The sequence below is a fragment of the Myiozetetes cayanensis genome, unplaced genomic scaffold, assembly GCF_022539395.1.
Source record: "Myiozetetes cayanensis isolate MyiCay16 unplaced genomic scaffold, myiCay2020 scf10, whole genome shotgun sequence".
NCBI classification, from domain to species: domain Eukaryota; kingdom Metazoa; phylum Chordata; class Aves; order Passeriformes; family Tyrannidae; genus Myiozetetes; species Myiozetetes cayanensis.
In genome coordinates, this window is record NW_026086605.1 from 30,346,879 (window position 1) to 30,361,569 (window position 14,691).

At 39.6% G+C, this 14,691-nt stretch overlaps 2 protein-coding genes across 2 annotated transcripts in view; both read right to left on the bottom strand.

The window, feature by feature from the left end:
- Nucleotides 1-14,691, bottom strand: part of ANK3 (ankyrin 3) — a 304,909-nt gene that overhangs the window by 262,111 nt on the left and 28,107 nt on the right. The window lies entirely within an intron of this gene.
- TMEM26 (transmembrane protein 26) overlaps nt 1-14,691 on the bottom strand; it is a 386,732-nt gene that overhangs the window by 82,539 nt on the left and 289,502 nt on the right. The gene's annotated exons all lie outside the window — the stretch shown is intronic.

A 14,691-nucleotide genomic window follows, 5' to 3' on the forward strand; every position in this document is an offset into this window, starting at 1 on the left:
GTGTTACGTGGTGATAGATATGCCAGAAGGAGGCAACTGCACAGCCTATTGTGTGCAGAACAACACCCTGACATTTCAGGTGAAATGTATGCAGCAATATAAAAAGTGTAGATATTTGAAAAATATTTACAGGAAAATTAGTACTCACTGGCATGAAAGAAACCCTGGGGCCTTCTTACTCTGTCTGTGCATATGAGAGAGTGATCTCCTGTACATTGCCAAGGTTTGGTTTACAAGAAGAGTTTTCTCCCGCAGATACATTTCAGCCTAAACTGTGAGAGTGTGAGCAAGAGTAGAGTCAAGACAAGTGCAGCTGAATGGGCTTAAAATGCAAATTCATGCACTATCAAAGGGAAGAATAAAATTCTGGGACAGCTTCTCAACTGCTATAAAGTTACCTTTGATCCACCATCTGCACCAGCCTTGCACTGATTTTAAACTCCAGCATCTCCCAAACCTCCCCCTGTTGCTCTCAGGCACAGGGCAGTGAGAAGTCCTGTGGGAAACGCTGCAGAAGGAGCCCCACACAGCCAGCAGCACACCTCAGGTACTGCTCACGTAGGACACAGAAGCACAGCGCCCAGAGACCCACGATGCTCAGCTGTGACAATGAGACCTGAAATGAAGCTGCAGAGTATCACCACATGGCTGTTACACAGCAAAAAACAGAGATGGATTTGTCTTGCCTCTACCTACTGCTCGCTCTGACCCTGGAGGCAGCAGCTGAAAACGGAGCTGCCAGGCTGGTGTGGTCCTGCTCGAGGTGCTGCCCTCGCCCACGCTGCACCCTCACAGGTCAGAGCCAAAAATTTAATAAACCTCACCCCAGGCAGCATTGTGGGGGATCGTGTCCAAGGAGATCCGTCTTCTTTTCCATATGGACAGGGCATCTGTGCCCAGGGGTGGCAGCAGGGTCTCTGTGAGGTGAGGCGAGAGCTGCTGCAGGTGAGGATGGATGGTTCCCGGTGGATTCAGCAGGTTCTGCAGCCCCTCAAGCCCCTGAGCCCCACGGGAGGTGCCTCAGGGGAGCAGAGACAGAGCGAGAAAGCCAGTAGGAGCAGGGGGAGGCAGAGGAGCTGGGAGTGAAGGAGGGAGGCTGAAACAGGGAAGAAGGGGCATTGCCCACCCATCCCTGCCATTTCAGGTACTGTCAGGAGAGTCATTACAGATGGATGACAATAACTTCTGCCTCCATCCATTTTGAATCCATGCTTTTTTGAAGGCAAGCAGCACATGCCATTTGTATCTTACATTTTTCAAATACATTTCTGAACACCAAATGGAGCACGCTGGCAACTCTGAGGGAGGAATTTTGCTTTCTGAAATAGAGGACTATTTTTAAGAAGTGAGAAAAGCTCTTTGTGGATTCATACTCACAGAAGGGATCTGAAGCCCCTGAGAACCAGTTTCCTAAAAAAATAAAGCCAGACCTTGCCAGTAAACACACCTTCTTCAGCATGATAAAAACCAGGGAAGGAATTAGCTGAATATTTAAAGCAAAGGCAGATATTTGAGTAAGATAATACCTCTGAGGTGGTGAACATGTAAATTTCTCTTGTTCTTTTTTCCCTGAAGAGCAACCTTTCCAACACACACGCTACTTTTGTTTCCAGAGTAATACGGCACAAAAGACAGTCGAAAGCCTTTGGGTAATTTCCCTTAGTGATGCACCTTGTTAATGTCTCAATTCAAATCATACATGCCTGGCATAATTATAACACTGAGGGGTAGTTCACTAACAAAAGTTTGCCAAAACACACAGTGAACTCTGTCATTTGAAACTTCAAATGAAAGTTAACAGACTTTATAACAATTGTGTAGCCATTCAACCAGCATTATGTACAGTTTTTATGTTCTGCTTTGTGGAAAAATCAAGACAGGTAGAATACAAGGATCTTCGACTGGTTTTCTAAAGGCTAATAGTCTTATATAAAAATACCACACCCATTTTCCAGCATCAGGTGCCAGACTTCAGATTTTGCAAGGATAATAGATGGTCCTTTTACTGTTCCATTCCTTCTTACTTTCTACTGTGAACTGCTGCCCATTTGGTTTATAAGACTAGATATCTTTCCATGCCAGATTTAAAAGTACAGTGGCCTTCCCTCCATCAGAGGAAAGTGGTGCAATTTATGATGAAAAGCACAAATCCAGGTTCTCAACACCCTGAAAAGCCCAACAGTATTCTTTTGGGAGAATTTAAGCCTCAGCATTCCTAAAAATTGATCCCTCAGTGCAGATTCACTGCACTGTACCTTTCTGGCAAAGGGGTTTTCACATCCACTGCATTTGCACCTTATTGAGAATTAACCTTTTGCAGTATTTATAACTCATTCCCAAAGCTGAGGGAAATGATTCACAAAACACAGTGTTCCTTCTAGCTTTGTGTCCTGTATGACATCCCTTCAAACCTCTCTATACAACTTGCCCACTACAGTAACGACATTGTCACATTAGTCTAAACACTCTATGGCTTCTTCCTCTAGAATTTTCCCCCATGTTTGACAAGGAGATTAATTTTACTAGCTCAAAAGAACAGCCACAAACCAGCACGTTTCCAGTATCTTCTTATAAAGGACTTACTTTTGGTAAGAAGGGGAGCAGTGGGAGCAGTTATGCAATGCCCTTAATGGCTATTGATTCCCATGTTCTGTTATTCTTGCTTTCTAGCAACAATGGAGAAATGTCATCAAAACAATACCTTAAAGGAATGATTCCTTGAACTTATATTTTCTAGCTAAGCTAAAGCACATTACTGGAATAACAACACATACAAAGCACTGTAGTACTAAAAATAAAACATCTGTATGGATATGCCTCCTCCACTTAATTGCAAACAATATTAGACAGTGTGTAATCAATATAAAATTGTGTTAGCTGTACAGGCCATTTTCTACGAACATGTACCTAAATGCAAATGCACATTTCATTTTAAAATCTCTGTACTTTTATGTCACCACCACAGAAAATGCTATGCCATCATTATAGAATTAAATTCTTCTCACAGTCAGAAATGATGGAAGCTTTTTGCTGAGAAGCTGCAGCAAAAAGAAAAGATACAAAACCAGCTGCAGCCTGCAGTCATGCTAATTAAAAATCAATCCATTGCCAGTGTCTTACACCAAGTTAAAATCACAACGAAATTAAGACGGTGTGACAAGAACTGCATTAATTAAAAAGTTACAGGTGAGACAAGAACTAAACGTGAAAGTCACAGCTCTCTCCAGTACTGGAGTTGAAGGCTCCTCATGTATTTACAGGATTTTTCTGAACCTTTGTGAGGGAGTAGCTGCCATTCAAGGGATCCACCAGGGAACCTCCTGCGTGCACACCTTGGGACAGAACTTTAGCCAAGAACAAGTGAACAGGGAGAAGCAGAAGCACAGACAGTGCACTGCTTTTCCTGCTAAAAGCAAAGATTGGGTGTTAATTCTTCTGCCATGAAATGCATTTTCAGTCCCATTTGCCATTACACCAAGGAAGCCATTAACACCGTGCCTTGGGAATGAGGAGTAAAACATAAAGAAGAGTCTCAGCGGCCAGAGATCAGATTATGTGTTTTGCAAGCCTTGCCCTGAACTTCACCTCAATCCCCAACCTACACAGTGCTCACCTTATCCGCTCCCCAATCTCAGGGGGCTAAAGGGAAAGGCTGGGAGAGTTTTGCCACTTTAGTGCCAAACAGGACAGAACAAAAGAAACAAAATGAATTAAGGTAGTCCTATCCCTAAAAGAAATCAACCCCCCCCCCTTTTTTTTTTTAACATCTACTTTCCTATTTTTATAATTATCACCCAAAGAAGCATAATACACGCACACAAGTTTCTGCAAATACAGAAGTCATCCCATCATTATGGTAAGTTTATAGCTAAGATTTTCTCACCTCAACAACTTTAGCAAACACCCACGTGATTGACAAACAAGGATCTGCCAGTATTTTTACTGGAGGGTACAAGTTTACTGGAAAACATCCTGAATTGGCTACCTCCTGCTTTTATCCTCCAGAAAACAAGAGGATAGCATTTTTAATATAGGCATCCCTCTAACGAAATAGCAAGGATATGAACTGATAGATATGATCTGATCCTAAATAAGTTAATTTTGTACCATAAAACCATTAGTATGGAGGAAAATAATAATGAAGTGACTAACTGCAGAGACACTTTCAAACAGAAGATTACAGTGAAATTCAGCTAAATGGAACACTTATAAAACATCTAACCGACCATTTTCACCTGGAGAGGGCTGGGTGTTATTTTTCACTAAAATGAAATTTAACTAATGATTTATTCATTCATCCTTGAAAGATCAGCTTCTGCTGGGTCTGGTTCTCAGTCTGCAAATTTTGTTCTGGAACTCCAAATTAAAAACAGCTAAAGAGAAAAATAATGAGTCACACAAAATCTCAACCTAGCCTTAAAGGACATTCATGACCACACAGCCACAGCCATTGACAAGCTACAACGCCAAAAGTCTCGGGTAGGAAACAGATGACCTCACTGAAGTTTTCACTCCTGAGCCAGATAGTGCTGACATTCAATGACAATATCAGAAAAACCCTTCCACTTTCACTGGAAATTAAATATGGAGTTGATAGAATGTGATACAAATGGCCAAATTTGATTTTTTTTTTTTTTTTTTGAGGGGAAGGAACCTACCAAACCAAAAAAGCCAACCACAAATCAGGAGAATACAACCTCTTTTCCTACACCTTTATTGATGACAGGTTCTCAGGGTTCATTCTACCAACAACTGTATAATCAGTGTGTTGGTGTATGTTATCAAATAACCGTACTTAAAAAACAGACTTCTAAATAAATCTGTTGGTTCTGATGCACAATTAATGGGTATCTAATACCCAGTTATCAGTCACTCACAAATAGATCTCTGAACCCATAAGAATAGAAAATGGACACAGAGAGCAGGTAGAGTCTCAAAAATATGTGCTCATTTATAATCCTTAATGCAAACAATAGTTTCTACTATGCACACATTACTTAGTAAAAATTAAAGTTAAGCTAGTAAATGAATACTTTTCACAAGCATAAAACAAGCCAAAGAGAATGAATACAGACTAATTTCAAATCTAAGTAGTATTTTTGATTACATATTTAGTACTAAATAAGTTTATTTCACGTGCATTTGTAAACATAATCCTAAAGCAAAGCTGCATGCCAAGTTACCATGACCAGAGCCGAATCATTAGCACTGTTCTAGAGGTATCCAACAATTACATCATGAAAATATTGAATGTATGTATCAATCTTTGTTCCGGTGATTTGCCACTTTTCAATGTCCTAATAAGAAAAGCAGGGTGCAGTTCACACATCGTGGCAACCTGCATTTCAAACGTGACAGTTTGACAGGTGAACCAGTGATGTTCACCAAAGCAAGTTCCTGAAAAAAGCCTGAGGTACAAATCCCTGCACGTTGCAAACCAGCCATGTCACCTCGAGCAGACAGGCACAGATGGTGGTACCCAAGCTACAAAGGCTGGGCCACACCACAGCCTCCACCACCTTCTCCAGCTGCTTCTCTCCCTCTCAGTCTTGTTTGTGTTGATCAAGCCAACTAGTTTTCTTCTCACACACCCTCTCAAATTGTCTTACTGCATCAGGTGTTTCCAACTAGATGGTCCCAACATGCTTGACAGCCTCATACAGCCCATGTTTCGTGGCAAACCCTCCCCTTGGCCTGATGTCACGTCAAATGACAATTAAACAGCTTCCTGACACATCACAGAAGGGGGCAGAGAGTCATTGTCTCTAGCTATGTTTGAGGCTTTCGTGTTCCTTTTCTCCTCCCTTTCACTCACTCCCCCTCAAAATATTAAATAAGTGAGAACGATCCAAGTTTCAGGAAACTAGAAAAAAAAAAAGTCAAGGTAACTTTACAAAAGTTACGATCATTTTTACGATCAGTATCCAAACCTTAACTGTTTTCATAATCCTGTCACAGATGTTACTTGTGCATGTAAGCAATACTACAAACAAAACTCCAGACATTTTATAGCATTCTGTGAATCATCCCAGCTTTAAACAATGAGAGATCATAACAGCAAATACCAAAGCCTACCACATAAAGAAACTCCCCACCTATTCAAAGGATGCAGATGATATGATTAAATATTCTGGAACTATAAATATTATTTCATTTATATCCCAGAGGATGGCTTTAAACCCACATTTGAACAGAAAATACTATATTATGCAAATATATGCACACATATATACATATGTACATTGACAGAAGAAAAGACATTCTGCAAAACAAAAGGCTTATGAACAAATAATTACCCCATGAGAATTGCAGGAAGGCATTCAGGGACAATGAACCCAGGTATTTAGTGCCTCTGCTCTTTTCTTTATAAACTATTTTATATTCTGGAATTTTATCACCCATAAAGACTCTGGAAAATGGTTATGTAAGTAGTTTTAACTAATGTTGTAAACAGGTTTTCAGCCTTTTTACCATATGTTAAAGATGACAGAAGATGTTACAACAAGCAGTGAAATTCATTCACAAAGAACAAGCCCAAGAATTCATGAGGTTTTATGCTCTAAGGGTAGGAAATCATTTTGGCTGTCTCCCAGAATGAACTGTTTAATCAGAAAACAGTTGCACTGAATTAACTAGTAGTACCATGAAGCAAATCCCACTGACTCTTCCCATCATCAAAATTCTCATTTAAGGAATTCTTACTTAATTCGCAGAAATAAGAGTTTGTGCCGTTGGGACTGCTGAGGCCAAGCAATATTGACAGACACTGGTGTATCAACATTGCAGGAGTTTCTTTTAACCTCCTGAATATACCAGGAAAACTCCCCGTTTTGCCATTGCCACCAGACTGTGGAGGAAGCATCACAGTAGTGGGTAGAGTGGCTTTTAGGTCCTCTGCAAGTGTGAAAGGCAATGAGGAACTAGGAATTTTTATCCCTAGAGGAGGAGGAGGAGTAATTTGTCCTTTGAAAGCATTTTGAAACACCTTAGAATACCTCTGAGCAAAACAGGGGCATTTAAAGGGGACATTACCTCTTAAGAGCACTCCCTCAGTATTACTGCTTCTAGAGATACTTAATGTAAAACATGGCATTTAAAAAGCCATCCTGGTAACAGCCCTGGTTTATAAGGATTTAAGTAGACCTGCTCCAAGGCATTCATATGTCAGGCTATGAATAGGTGCTGCTGTAGATAGCAAAATACATGACTGCCTTCTCTGAAAATGCAGCAAATACTGAGCTCACTTGGAACTCCATCTGCCTTAACACTGAGATGAACAGCTCATTCTTTTATTTTTCCCTTTTAACACCACTTCACACTGGTACATTTCCATTCCACCAAAAATCTCCTTGGCATTTTGCATCTCCTGGAGCACAATTAAAGTACCTGTAAAACCTGACTGACTAATTTCCAATTTATAAAAAGTAATGCAATTATCCTGTTCAAATTAGATTTAATTACAAAGCTTCAGAGTGGTCTAAGAATATTTTTTGATACACGCTCAGCTGAAAATTCCTATCTTTTTCAGCAGGGAATACAACATCCATTTCTGGTTGTGTGGCTCTCCTTCTAGTTTGGTCATTTATGGTTAATTGCAGCACTCTGGAACATCTCTTCCTAGTTTGCAAGCTAACATTTAATTACACCACTCTGGCACATCTCTTCAGATGGTATCTGGTTTCCAAGCTGAAACATCCAAGCACAAAGGAAAATGCTAAGAACCTTTCAGAAAAAGCATGTCCAAACACTCTGCAACCCTAGAAAAAAACCAAATCTGCAGAAAACTAGTATCCACCAATCCAACAAAGCAGCTCCCATTTTATCCTCCTTTCAGCAATGCCACAGAGAGCTGGTTTCCAAGAGCACAACAGGCTGCTGCTACACGTCAGCAGCAAATTAACAAAAATGCTACCATGATGAATGTGAAGATGGAAAACATCCCACTTACCATCTCTCTCAGAATATACACTCCGATAGCATCCACAGTACCTGCATGTCAGTATTCTCCTACTGCCTTTATTGTTTTCACTCCGTAAATTGGCATCAGAAATAAGAGCCAACGAAAGTGATAATAATGTAGATAGGGATGCTCAGTGCCACATTCACTTACCTGCAAAAGGAAAAGGACAGGGTTTGAGCTCACTAATCACACGAGTTAGCTAATCTTATTAGATGGCTGCTAATTATCTCTGACACAAAGAAGGATTACAGGAGGCAAGCAGAGAAATGGTTTTTTTAATAGATATAGAAAGGTTTTTAATAGACATTGATTGGTTATTTTGGGGAAAGAAACAAACATTATATTTATCCAGAGATCATAAACACTTCCCTTTCTGTTTGCTGAAGAGCAGATGTGACAATGAAACAGGTGGTGGAAATATAAACCCTTCTAAAACCTCCAGGGTGTTTTCTCAGGAAGTGTCTAATGATTGTCACTGGATCTGTTGCAGCTCTTGCTTTATAGGCTAACGTGGTACAAGTAGTTGCTGGGGTTTTGCCAGTGATCTCCTAGGCAACTGGCTGCTCAAAGGAGCCACAAATAGAAGCAGTAAACCCCACTCCCGATTTCAGTCTCAAAGCAGTTTGCACTTCTAACATCCACCGTGCAAGAAAATATACACCCCACAAAGGTATGGGTGATCAAAAGCACATGCATCCCCTTTCTTAGCATACTACAGCCACAGATGTAGCAATAACAATCAGATTTGTGCATTAATTATGAAAAAACTGAATAAATTATTTTAAAAAGGTTTCCAAGGCTATAGATTTTACAAAGACAATCTCAGTTAACAACAGTGCAGTGTCCACACGGATTTCTCAGTAATACAAGGTACTCATTTGGGCTCCTCAAGCATCAGAGAAAATGAGAATTTATTCTCATCTATTTTAAAGATTTATTGTAGTGACTTGATAGTTCTGTTTAGCCTACAATACAAGCATAAATTTATTAAATGTAGGTTACTCATGTATTTTATTAAGGCAATAAATAACTAAAGAAAACCTAGATAGAGTAAACTGCTGTCAGCTGTTCTGAAAAACCCCTTCATATATTATTTAACTACATCTCTCCAAGAATAACAATTAATCATTTATGCTCTCTCCGTTAACTGTAAGTTTTAATTTCTTCAGCAATTCTCTTTGTAACTCATTGGTAAAAAATAAAAAAAAAAGGCTTTTTATTAAAAGAAGGATTACTTAAAAAATAGTGTATCTACACAGCAATCTTATTTATGTAAATATATCTACGTGTATCTACACAGCAATATTAGTTATATAAATTAAGAGGAAACTAAGACTTAATGTCATAATATTTAACAGAGAAAATTAGCCATTCTCCAGGAAAGAAGAAGGATTTATCCTGAAAAATCCAAAGGATTCCAGTTTTAAAATACATTTCAATATAAAATGTGGATGCTTGCAGAAAAAGGTATTCCCTGAGTTATTCAAACACAGAGTGGAGGTCTTAGATAACAGCGGGCACAGATTCCCCAACAAAGTACACACAACCAAAACATAAGAAAATCTCATGTTGCTAACTAATATCAATGTCATGCTGATAAGGTCAAAACTAATTTTAAAGCCTCCTGCAATCTCTTCACAGAGAAAATATCAAGGAAATACCTAAGGGAACACATTAGCCATACAGACACCTTTATAAACGGACACAAAACATGTCCTTTGGCCAAGAAAGGTTGGATTGAATGATCCTTGAGGTCCCCCTTCCAACCCCGGATTCTACGAATTCTATGAAATACAAATCACAATTGTGCACAATTATATAGTTCTTATTTGAATAAATGTATAGTTCAATTTTAAAACTTGAAGCAGCCTTGCAAGTGTGTAAAGGTTTCACCACAGGAAAAATGTCCTATGATGTCTTGTTTAGGCTAAGCACAGACTTCTACCAGAACTTGGAACATACTATTTACATGTTTTTATTTAGGTGTCTGGTTCAAAAGGGACTCATTACATACATTTCATACTACCTGATGAAAATAAGAAATGAAGATGTACATAAGCCAGTCCGAGTACCAGAAACAGCCTGGGTACATCACTCAAACCCCAAGTTTAGTACAATCTACTCTTCAGCTGCGTTGCTTCTGAGTTAACTTGCAGAGATATCTCTGATATGTCTGCACAGTGCTGGATTGTGTCACACAGAGACAGCCAAAGTGACAGACCGAGTTATCTCGTTCAACCTCTACCGACACAGGGTGCGGAGCCTCCCGAAACACAGCACACCCAGAATCAAACTGCAGTATCACGCTGGGCTGCCAAGCTCTGGGCAGGTAGGGTCTGTCTTTTAGCCGTTCCTCCTCTGGAAGTGTTGAGCACTAGTAGGCTCATCTTGTGAGAGCACAGTAGTTACCAGTCGGTTAATGAACAAGCAGCGATTCAGCTGATGAGGCAACCAGCATCTCACGAGGGGATTTCCTCCCTTTTCAAGAAAATCTCTTTCTGTTTGGAGTCTGGTGGCAATACACAGAGTTCGTCTCTGCTTAACAACTCATCTGAAAGTTTCCACAGATGCTGATCACACAGGTTGAGAGGAACAGGGGCAGCCACTCTCTACCAGCTTTGAAGAGATCATACAAAAGGTCTCAGCTGGACAAAAGCAAGGACTAATGGGTTTATAAAGCTTGGCCTCAGGTGCACAAGGTGGTTGACAGCAATTTTTCAGGTATTTCTGTAAAAGAATGACAGACTTGATGCAAGATCTCACAGTTAATTGCAATAGCTAAGAAAAGGACAAGGTGAACATATATTCCCTATGCCCTTTTGAGCAGGCAATGGCAGCAAGCAAGACTGGAGCACGAAAAAGAACAACAGCAGCACCTATGATGAAGGATACAGGGCCATTAGATGAGGGCAGATAATCTTCTTCAGTATTGATTTTATCCAGAGAGCAACAAAGAATAAATGTGAATCAAGCCCTCCTGCGTTGGGATTCTTTCTTGCATGGATAATTTTTACATTATGACATTAGACTGGAGAGAAGAAGAGCTACCCAGACAACTTACAGCACAGCATTTCTTCAGTGTTTAAAACCAAGTGTCTATGTCATACCTACGAAGAGTTATGAATGGGAAGTTTTTCTCTGCTATCAAATTTCTGCTAACTGAGGAAACCAGAAGCAATATTTTGGAAAAAAAAACCCAACCGAACAAAAAAACACAAAACAAACACGCAGACAAATGGACCATTGTCAAAAGATGTTCTGAAGAACAGAAGAAAACTTTCTCATTAATTCAAAGGTAAATTTATGAAGAGGCCTTACATTTTTCACTAAAGAGATTAGTAAAGAAGTTATTTGCAACTGCTGCAATTTCAGGGAACAAGCTTCACTGAAAGTCCGGTAGCAAATTATAAAAACTAAGGGGCTCAGGTTTATTTCTTCAGCTGCAAACAGGTTACTACAGGATAAATGAGCACACTTCCCACAAGAGACAAACCAAGAATTTTCATTTGCTTTTCAATGCCCAGTGTTCCACAAGAAGATGACAGTGAAAAATTACACCAAATTTGTCATATGCTTTCACCTGCCTGAATATGTTCTGTAATGGAGATGAGGAGAGAATCAGAAGAGCTGGTCCCTGTTCTGAACCACAGCCAGGCAGGATTAAGAGGAAAAAAAAGCAAAACCTAATCAGCTAAAAATTATGCAGGAGACCTCTACTAAGATCACTGAAGGCGTGAAAAGCAGAATAAAAGACACTGCATTATCTGAAAAGACAGAGAATGGGACAGAAGCAGAGTCTGAGGTGGTCAAAAGTCTTAGAAATCAGGATACAGAATATTAAGTTCACACAGAAAGACAGAGATGAAAAGAGCAGCATGACAAAAGCACATGCCAAATACACACAAGTCTGAGGGAAATAGGATAGTCGGAGCTGACAGAAGAGGGATGAGCTTACAACAAACCTAGCCAAGAGAAAACCATGGCATAAGCCAACTTTACATCAGTGGAAGCGAACAGAAAGTGACAGATTTTAGAACTCCGCAGTACAAAAAGCCAAGCCAAGAGATGACAGCAGAAGGAAAGGAAAAGGAAGACTTCCCAGAGCACTCTCAAGGTTAGCAGAGGATTGGTATGATAAAGGAAAACATTTTTTTCCATCCATTGAAGACCAATCAGCTATTTTGCAGTGAGGTAGTATTAAGAAGGCAAGAAAGCTACACCTGGATAGGGAAAGCACAGCTATTTAAGGAGTAGAAAGAAGAAAAGCACTAGTTAAGACACAAGTAAAGAAAAAAAAAGCATCAGGATAGGAGGAAATCTAGGAGGACAAGTATGAACATAACTCAGGATTTGAAACAGGAGTGAGCAATTTTTATAGACTAGGGTAAGGCATGCAGCAGGAAGGATGTAGTTTAACAAGATTTTGCATATAAGAAAGGCAGCACAAGAAAAGTCTGGTCAAGTGACAAAGTGTCATATCACTGTCCAGAAAAGGATCAGCACAACTTCAAGTACCATTTAGGTGTTGCACCCAAAAGTCAAAATAATGCCCATGGCATGATATCTTCTTTGGAAGTGTGTAGGATTCTGAAGATTGGCACTTTTGGCAAGACCAACAGATGCTGGCAGAGATAGAGGTGATGTCCCCCAGAATAAGCGAAAAAAAAATCCAAACCAACAAATTAAAACCAGATACAGTTCAGGGAAACACATCATCAGTCCCCACTCCATAAATGTGCAGTCAAATTATGCATCAGTTTTACTCAGCTCTTACGTTATAACCCCATTGTCCTGAGTTCTGTTTTCCAGATGACAGTTACCCTCTGCCGCTAAAGAAACTCTATTTAAATCAAAAAAAGGTGATTTTTCTCTTGCATACGATAAACAGGAAACTGAAAAAAAATCACTACTCCAAATGTAGTAAGATAATCTCATCAGCAAACCAATAATTCCACACATTCCACACAAGCCAAGCAGTCTGAAAAACACTCTTGATGATCTCCGGTGTGCAGGGAAGGAGCTGTCAACAGCGGCATCAGCAGTTCAGCTGAGGCTCCAGACACCTCAGAAGAGTCATGAGCTATTTCATCAGTCACTGAATTGAGGTCTCTGTGCACCAACTCCTCTTATCCCAGAGCTCACAAGCTGAGCAGCAGACTGGGCTTTACTTTGGCAAGGCAAACAGTAAGAATGCCTTGACTCTTGCATAAAATTTGTCACAGGTTTTAATAAAAATGAAAAAAACTGTTGATTCGTTAAGTGGATCTGTGATCTGATCTCTGCAAAATAATTTAGGTGTCCTTTTGTTCACTCTTGATTTTACAGCATCAAGACACAGGCTGATTCCTGTTTTTACTGTCTGCAGTCAGTGAAGGAACACAAATCCAGGAAGTTTTTGTCTATACAAAGGTGAATACTAATATTGTGATTTGCCCCTTTGCTCCATTTACCATTTCAAAATTTATAAAAGGATCTACTAAACTTTTCAGGCATCATTTTTCCATGCCCTGCAATTCACTATTAAGAAACAAGGACTTGTTGAGAAATAAGGGATGTCTAGAAATCGCGACTGAAACATCTTTCATCAGTAAAGGAAGACTTGCATTTGCCTGAAAATTCTATTCTACTTTTAGGAGCAGGTTATCTATAGAACATGAACACTATTCACCTTATGAAAGTAACTTGGGGGTCACATAAGTCACTCCTGACCACAACTGTTGAAAGCAAAAAAAAAAAAAATCTCTAAACCACTGTGTAGCAATCAGATAAAACCAATTAAAACTGGAAATGACTGAGGCAGCTGTTTTAAAAAAATAAATTCCATCCATAGTTAACTGGTCTCATGCTGTTTAGCAGTTAAGATAAGCTGCAGTTAAAACACATATCCACCCTATTCATTCTTTTTAATCACACATGAACATGTTCACACAGAGACAAGTAAAAACTCAAAGGCTCCATTAACAAAACCTGACATGACATCCTCCTAGAAGAGGGGCTGGCAGCTCATGAGTGCTGTAGCCAGAGTAAAAGCAAAAAAGCCCCATAAAAAGCCCAACAAAAAACTCATAACAAAAAAAAATCAACCAAAGAAAACCCTGAATAATTCCTGAAAACAGAAACTCACTCCATATATAACTACTTTGTCAGGAAAAAAAAAAGTCAGCAAATGCTTTTCTAGAGGAAAATGCATCCCTTCCAATTCACAGTGAGTAACAAGGCCTGAAAAGTGTCTGTCCTTACTGTTTGGCTAAAATAAAATACTTTTTCTGCCCAATAATCCTGTGAAGGCCCATAGCAATAACAGAGGTACAAACAAAAACACAATGTTGTGCTTATCTCCTGGAGTTTAATTTTTCAGCAATTGTAGATGGCTCCAACTTTAGTTTAGGCAAGGCTTTCACAAGCTGGTACTATGAGAAATTGGGAAAGAAGAAAATTTATTTCACAATGAAATCCCTGATACAGTGAGCATAAATTTGCATTTTAGCAGAAATCCATCTGACCACGTCACAGATATCCCCCACCCACAGCCTATCTCCTCTCTTTGCTCTTGGCCAGGTATCTCTAGGTCAGGACTCTGGAAAAAAAAAATTTAAAAAAAATATTGGAGGCAGTTGCTATGGTTGTATTGAGATGGAAAGAGTGAGGATAAAGCTATAGCTGGGATCAGTTTTTCCACATGATCCCTGCATATATGGTTTGAGTCCCAAAAGGTTCCTGAGCAAACCTGA